The sequence below is a fragment of the Periplaneta americana genome, chromosome 16, assembly GCF_040183065.1.
Source record: "Periplaneta americana isolate PAMFEO1 chromosome 16, P.americana_PAMFEO1_priV1, whole genome shotgun sequence".
Taxonomy (NCBI): domain Eukaryota; kingdom Metazoa; phylum Arthropoda; class Insecta; order Blattodea; family Blattidae; genus Periplaneta; species Periplaneta americana.
This window is the reverse complement of record NC_091132.1, coordinates 153,909,440-153,915,497: the sequence shown is the minus strand read 5'-3', so window position 1 is coordinate 153,915,497 and position 6,058 is coordinate 153,909,440.

Here is a 6,058-nt window from a genome sequence, read left to right as displayed (position 1 = left end):
TGAATCAAATTATATCTAGAATATCTAGTTTTATTATATACGGATACGTAAAGTTTTTTTTTTTTTTTTTTTTTTTGTTTTTTGTTTTAGCATGTGTTTGTAATTTTGTGAGGTTATGTCTAGCCTAATTTCTTTTTATTCTTGTATCATTACCAATACATTAATTTATTTTATATTCATTTCAGGTGTTACAGAGGTGTTATATCTATGGTGGCAACTCTACTTATGTTAGGATATGAAGTAACAGTATATATTCAACTTCATCATTTGCTAAAAATTAAAGAAAACTGTATGTGTTCGACTCATTCCATCGTCATTTCTTCTTATGTATGTGAACCACGTTCATTCTAAAAGTGCTACATTAAATGAACACTATAGACAACGTGATGGAACAATTTACAAGTTACTGTTAAAGTGCTCAACATTTTCAAGTGGTGCTATACCCATTGTTTCAAAATATACATACATATTTTTACATTTCTACAAGAGGTGTCATAAATTATTTCAGCATACTTATTTGTAAATTATTCAAAATTAATTCTTCTAATTAAGACCATAAAGTAATGAAATAATATAGCCTAGGCCTATATGTGATTTTATACTACCGGTATTGATGTTGATCTTGGTAAATTAATCCAATTTCACAGTGTTGTCTTTTGTATTGTGGTTCATAACAATTATAACAGTATGTACGTGGAAATGTTTTAAAAAAAATAAATTCTAGCTCATGATTTTAAGTGGTCGTTTCAATGGGAGGTTATATTGGAAAGATGATCACAAATGGATAATTTACTGCAAGATACAAGAACTGAATATAAGTGAGTGTTTCGTTGAAAGTGAAAGTGAAAATTTCGTTTTACAAGAGCTAAGTAGGCGTAATATTTATTTTAGAAATTATTTGAAAGCTACAGAATATGAAGAATAGACCTGTAACCATAGAAATCAACTGCGAATGGTGAGTTGCCAGGTTTCATTAATAATTGAAAGGAAGTAAAAATTATTTTCTTCTTATCATCCTGTTTTCAATATTTAAATTTAAGCACCTTTCTCTTCCTTGTTATTTCGTGAGAGATTACTTCATACTATCACGTAAGCTAATTTTTTTCTGTACAGATAATAAAAATTACATACATAAGTAGGCTACTTGAATACTGACGATACAAACTTCATATACATACCTCATCAGGTATATTCAAGAAGACATCTAATGTACTGTAACCAGCACATGATTAAAATACTGATCAGATGTCCAACAGTTTCTTACTGCACTCTTCACTTCAAAAGTTTGGCACATAGTCAATGAAAATCTTGATCAGGAAATCATTCATAAAAAAGTTAAATGTACACGTTTAAAACTTTCCTATAACATAGGGCATCCTCATTGTTACTTTTTAATTTTAGGAATGTACGCTTATAACTGTATCACAATCTGAAATAATCACAATATTTATAACACGAGGGTCCTTGTAGATAGTCAGTTCCAGTGTTCTATATGTAATTAAGAAATGGCCCAGTTTATTGCACTTTCAGCACTTTTCTATTTAGGGGCTTCTGATTAAGTTTCCTAATCACTTCGTATTTACTGGAAATATCTTTGGCAATATTGTCCAGTAGTGGCTTCACAAGTTTTCCCAAAACAAAGAGGGACATTTCCTCATCTTTACATGTGTCGCACTTCAGTTCTTGCGAAAATCTTGGCTTCAGAAAAGAATACTACAGCGTTTACTATTACTATGCTCAATAGATTAATCAGTAGGCCTATAGAAATGTTTTCACCACTGCAAGAAAAAATCGCGTAATAATTATACTTCTCAATTATTGTGACGTTCGTATTTTTTTAAAAGAGAGGGAAAAGTTACGCCTTCTTGCAAATGCTTAATTATGAATTCAAGGAAATTAAAGATAATGCAGTACCTTAATTAGTTGCAATGTCTTATTTAATAACAATATTAATAATATTAGGTGAAAAGGGTAGGCTATAGTGCGTATATGTAAGATGTCAAGTTAATTTATTTCCGGAAATGTTTGGTGTATGAACTGAAGTACAGAGCAGACAGTCCCTCAGTTTATATGTAATATGTTTTAATATCAAGAATGACAGCCTTTTATTGTAATATAATTGAGGAGTGGAAGTTTGCAAATTACGTCTATTGTCCATAAAATATTGTACGAAGCATTTAATAAGCAATGGTGAGTCCTTTAAATGTCCCAAATGTCAATGTCTTTTAAGTGTTCTGCTATGAATATATAGGGCAGAACAGCGCTCCGAGCGGCGGAATTGGCATTACGAGGGAACCACTTCAGACTCGTTTTTCAAGCTCTATGCGCCAGCTTGTGTAATCTCGTAAGCAACGCTGTACACAAACCTGCCAAGTACCGTGTCTTGCCGCTGCCTATTTTAATACAACTCCACTATAGTAAACTATTAGTGTTTGACCTAATGACATACTCAACTGGAGATGTTAATCTTCACAAACGTATATTCGTATTCGCGATCATTTTGATGTGTTTTAGGTACCGGTACCTGTTTATTTGAAGTGTTAAATAGTGACTTTTAGGTTACGTATACCGATCAGTTCTTACCAATTTTTGGATAAATTTCAGAACACAGATTCCTTCCTTTTTCTCTTACTTCAGAATTCCAACCTTGTGCACACAAAATAAATTATTGGCACTGAGAATTGCCTTTTCGTAAGCATGATGATGCTCATTCGACAAACGCAGACAAATCTGCTCTTTTTAATATTCTAAGATATAATTGTCAGTGAGAAATCCGTATATTGAAATTTTCCACAAATTTTTAGCTATTCTTCTAATATGTGTTCAAGCCAACTCATGTACTATACGAATTCTTCACATTCCACCGAAGATTAGACCGTTTTCGCCCATTTTCTTCGTCAAAAAAATTTCAGAGTCGCTTACTGTAGGAAAGTCGAAATGTTAAAAGGGGAGCATGGGCCACACAGTGTGATATAATTTATGTGGCTCCAAACGGACGCCTTGTATTTAATATTTTTTGCGCTGTGATAACAACGCACTAAAAAGCATGACTCATTCTTGCTGCCTAAAATGTTTTGATTCTTATTAATTTATGACATGTTGATGACATCATGTGTAACACGTGCAGTTCGGGGAAGAACAATGGTCTAGAGTGATGGAATGATGTCTTTTTTTTTATAGTTGGTTATTTAACGACGCTGTATCAACTACGAGGTTATTTAGCGTCGATGAGATGGGTGATAGCGAGATGGTGTTTGGCGAAATGGGGCCGAGGATTCGCCATAGATTACCTGGCATTCACCTTACGGTTGGGGAAAACCTCGGAAAAACCCAACCAGGTAATCAGCCCAAGCGGGGATCGAACCCGCGCCCGAGCGCAACTTCAGACCGGCAGGCAAGCGCCTTAACCGACTGAGCCACGCCGGTGGCTGGAATGATGTCATCCAGTAAGACAAAGAAATTAGGTCATAGACGCAAAGCATGTCAACGTGTTATGGTATTGCATCAGATTTTGTGACTGTGAATCACAGCCCTTTTTCCTTTTACCACACACAATTTGATAGTATAAAAGAACAGCTTGTAAGCCATCTCTGTATGATTCTTGGATCAGTACGCGCACTGAGCAGATGTGTACTCTGTTGTAACGCTATTTCTGTACTTAATAAATTTCATATTTTGTTACTGGAATCTACGAGTCTACACTTCAATCACAGTCAGATCCTGGAGTGATCCTTAGGGATCCCCGAACTCAGTAATTGAAAGATCTCAATTACATGACAGAAAATCTTTTTGAAGGCAGCGTTTTGGGATAATAACCAGGAATCTGATTGACAATGGAATGCAGTGACGAGATCAAGTACTTCTTCGTCTTTGTCTTCAGGAAAACTTAGGCCGAAGTTGAATGGCTTCTCATCTCAGCTTGTTGATCCCTGCAGTATGTGACTCTTCCTCTAGTCGATGGCTAAAAGGACATCCTTGGCTGAAATTCTGACGTTCGTCTAGATGCAGTAGCAGACACATCTGAGCAAGCAGTGTGGCCTGATCAATCCCCCACAACTCTACAACTATTCGCTTCGTAGAGGCTTTCCGAGTTGCGTGGCCTCTAGGGGCGCATCTAGTCCCTTCAGTCCTTCAACTGGTGAGTACCTACATCAGCAACCAAGAATCATCCTTGCAGTAAACTTCAATTATGGCAACTCTACAGGAAAATTAACACCAGATTAATGTCGAAGATGACCAAAATGAATATTTATCTACAGGACAGGCTATGAAATTAGTACCTGCTTCTTTTGGAGAAGATCCAAAAGAAGTAAGAGACTTCATAGATAATGTAGCAGCAGCCAATTCAGTAATACACCCTAATAAAAGGGGAATATTTTTTAAAAATAAGAGTGAAGTTTTGAAAAGTGAACTGGCTGAGATGGCAGAGAGGACAGAATGTGCCTAGACAGTGGATATGGATGAGTGTGTATATTTATAGGTTAGGGGAGAGAGTGCGGGGGACAGCCTAGCAAAGTGATAGAATAAAATATAGTACATAGTTACATAGTTTCAAAAGTTAAAGGGGATGCAAAATTAAAATTGATTAATACAGATTATGACTCTTTGGCTGAAGTGAGACAAATTTTGGAGGATTATTACTTGCTTATACTTGGTTTTTTGAAAGATGGGACATGACAGTTAAGCAGCCGAACTTGGAACTACAGTGCTATGTTGCCAATATGGACTACCACGCTGCCAGCTGATGGAAGGTATCAATTGACGTTAAGATGGCTGACGTTAAAACATTAATTGACAATTGACGCAAAGATAAGAAAACAATACAAAAATCGACAGAGAAACAAAGACGAAACGTACCAATGCTAACAATAATGTCGCCAAGAGAGCTATTAAGCACTCACCATGTGGGAACGGTAAGTTTGGCAACTCAACCGTTGTTACCATAGCAACAGGCGTACCACGCTATGTGACATTCAGTTGTTTTTCCGATCGCAACGCTCCTGTCATGTCCCATCTTTAAAAAACACAAGTATAGTAGAACTTTAAATTTTTATGTTGGGAAATTATTTTCAAGTAAACAGCACCCAAACGAGAACGTAAAGTAATAGGCAGTGCGTATGGATACAATGGTGGTGATTTGCAAAGAGCTGCATTAAGGACAATATCAGATTGGACATATGATCGAAAAGAAGGTGGTACTGAAATTTTGGGTGAATTAAATTATGTTATATCCAAGGAGTGCATGATGAACGTATAAGAATGATGGTTAGAACAAAAAGTAAAGGTGAATCATTTAAGCACTTCGCGAAATTGCTATGCAGGAAGAAAGTATACTTCACAGTAAGCAACGTATTAATAACCAATCAAAATTTACTGCAAGTAACAAATGTTTTGGCAATAGGAACTGGCAAGGTGCTCGACCTAGAGTCGAAATTAAACAAGAACCAGGTGTCCATGCAATCAGTAATGACCGTGTCAATAACAATGAGGTAATATGTTATAGGTGTCAACAAAAGGGACATGCAGCAAGAGTCTGTACAAGGAAACCACAGGGCACTAGATGTCATGGGGAACAAGAAACCAAAAAGTGTCAGGGATACAGGCATTAGAGTTGCCTGTGAAGTCGAAGGTTAACCCCAGTAAGGATGGAGACTGCAGTCTGCCTCTAGATCAAACGGATCTAGCAGGTCAGGAGTTCAAGGGACTACCCAAGGGAACGGACACATAGGTACTGTAATCCGTTTATGAATCTGCCTCTAGATCAACAGGTTCTAGCAGGTCGGGATTCCAAAGCAACTACCCAAGGGAACGGACACATAGATAATACCTTTATGAGTCTACCTCTATCAAAGAGATCTAGCAGGTCGGGAGTTCAAGGGAACGGACACATACAGTAGCGTGCAAATTAATCCGAACAACGTAATTACTTATGCAAAAACACTCAAACGGGATAAAAAAAGGATCTAAAACATACCTCTGTAATCTATGTGGCCTCCCTTGTTCCTAATAACAGCTCCGAGATGATTTGGCATGGATTCCACTAATTTCCCACAAATAT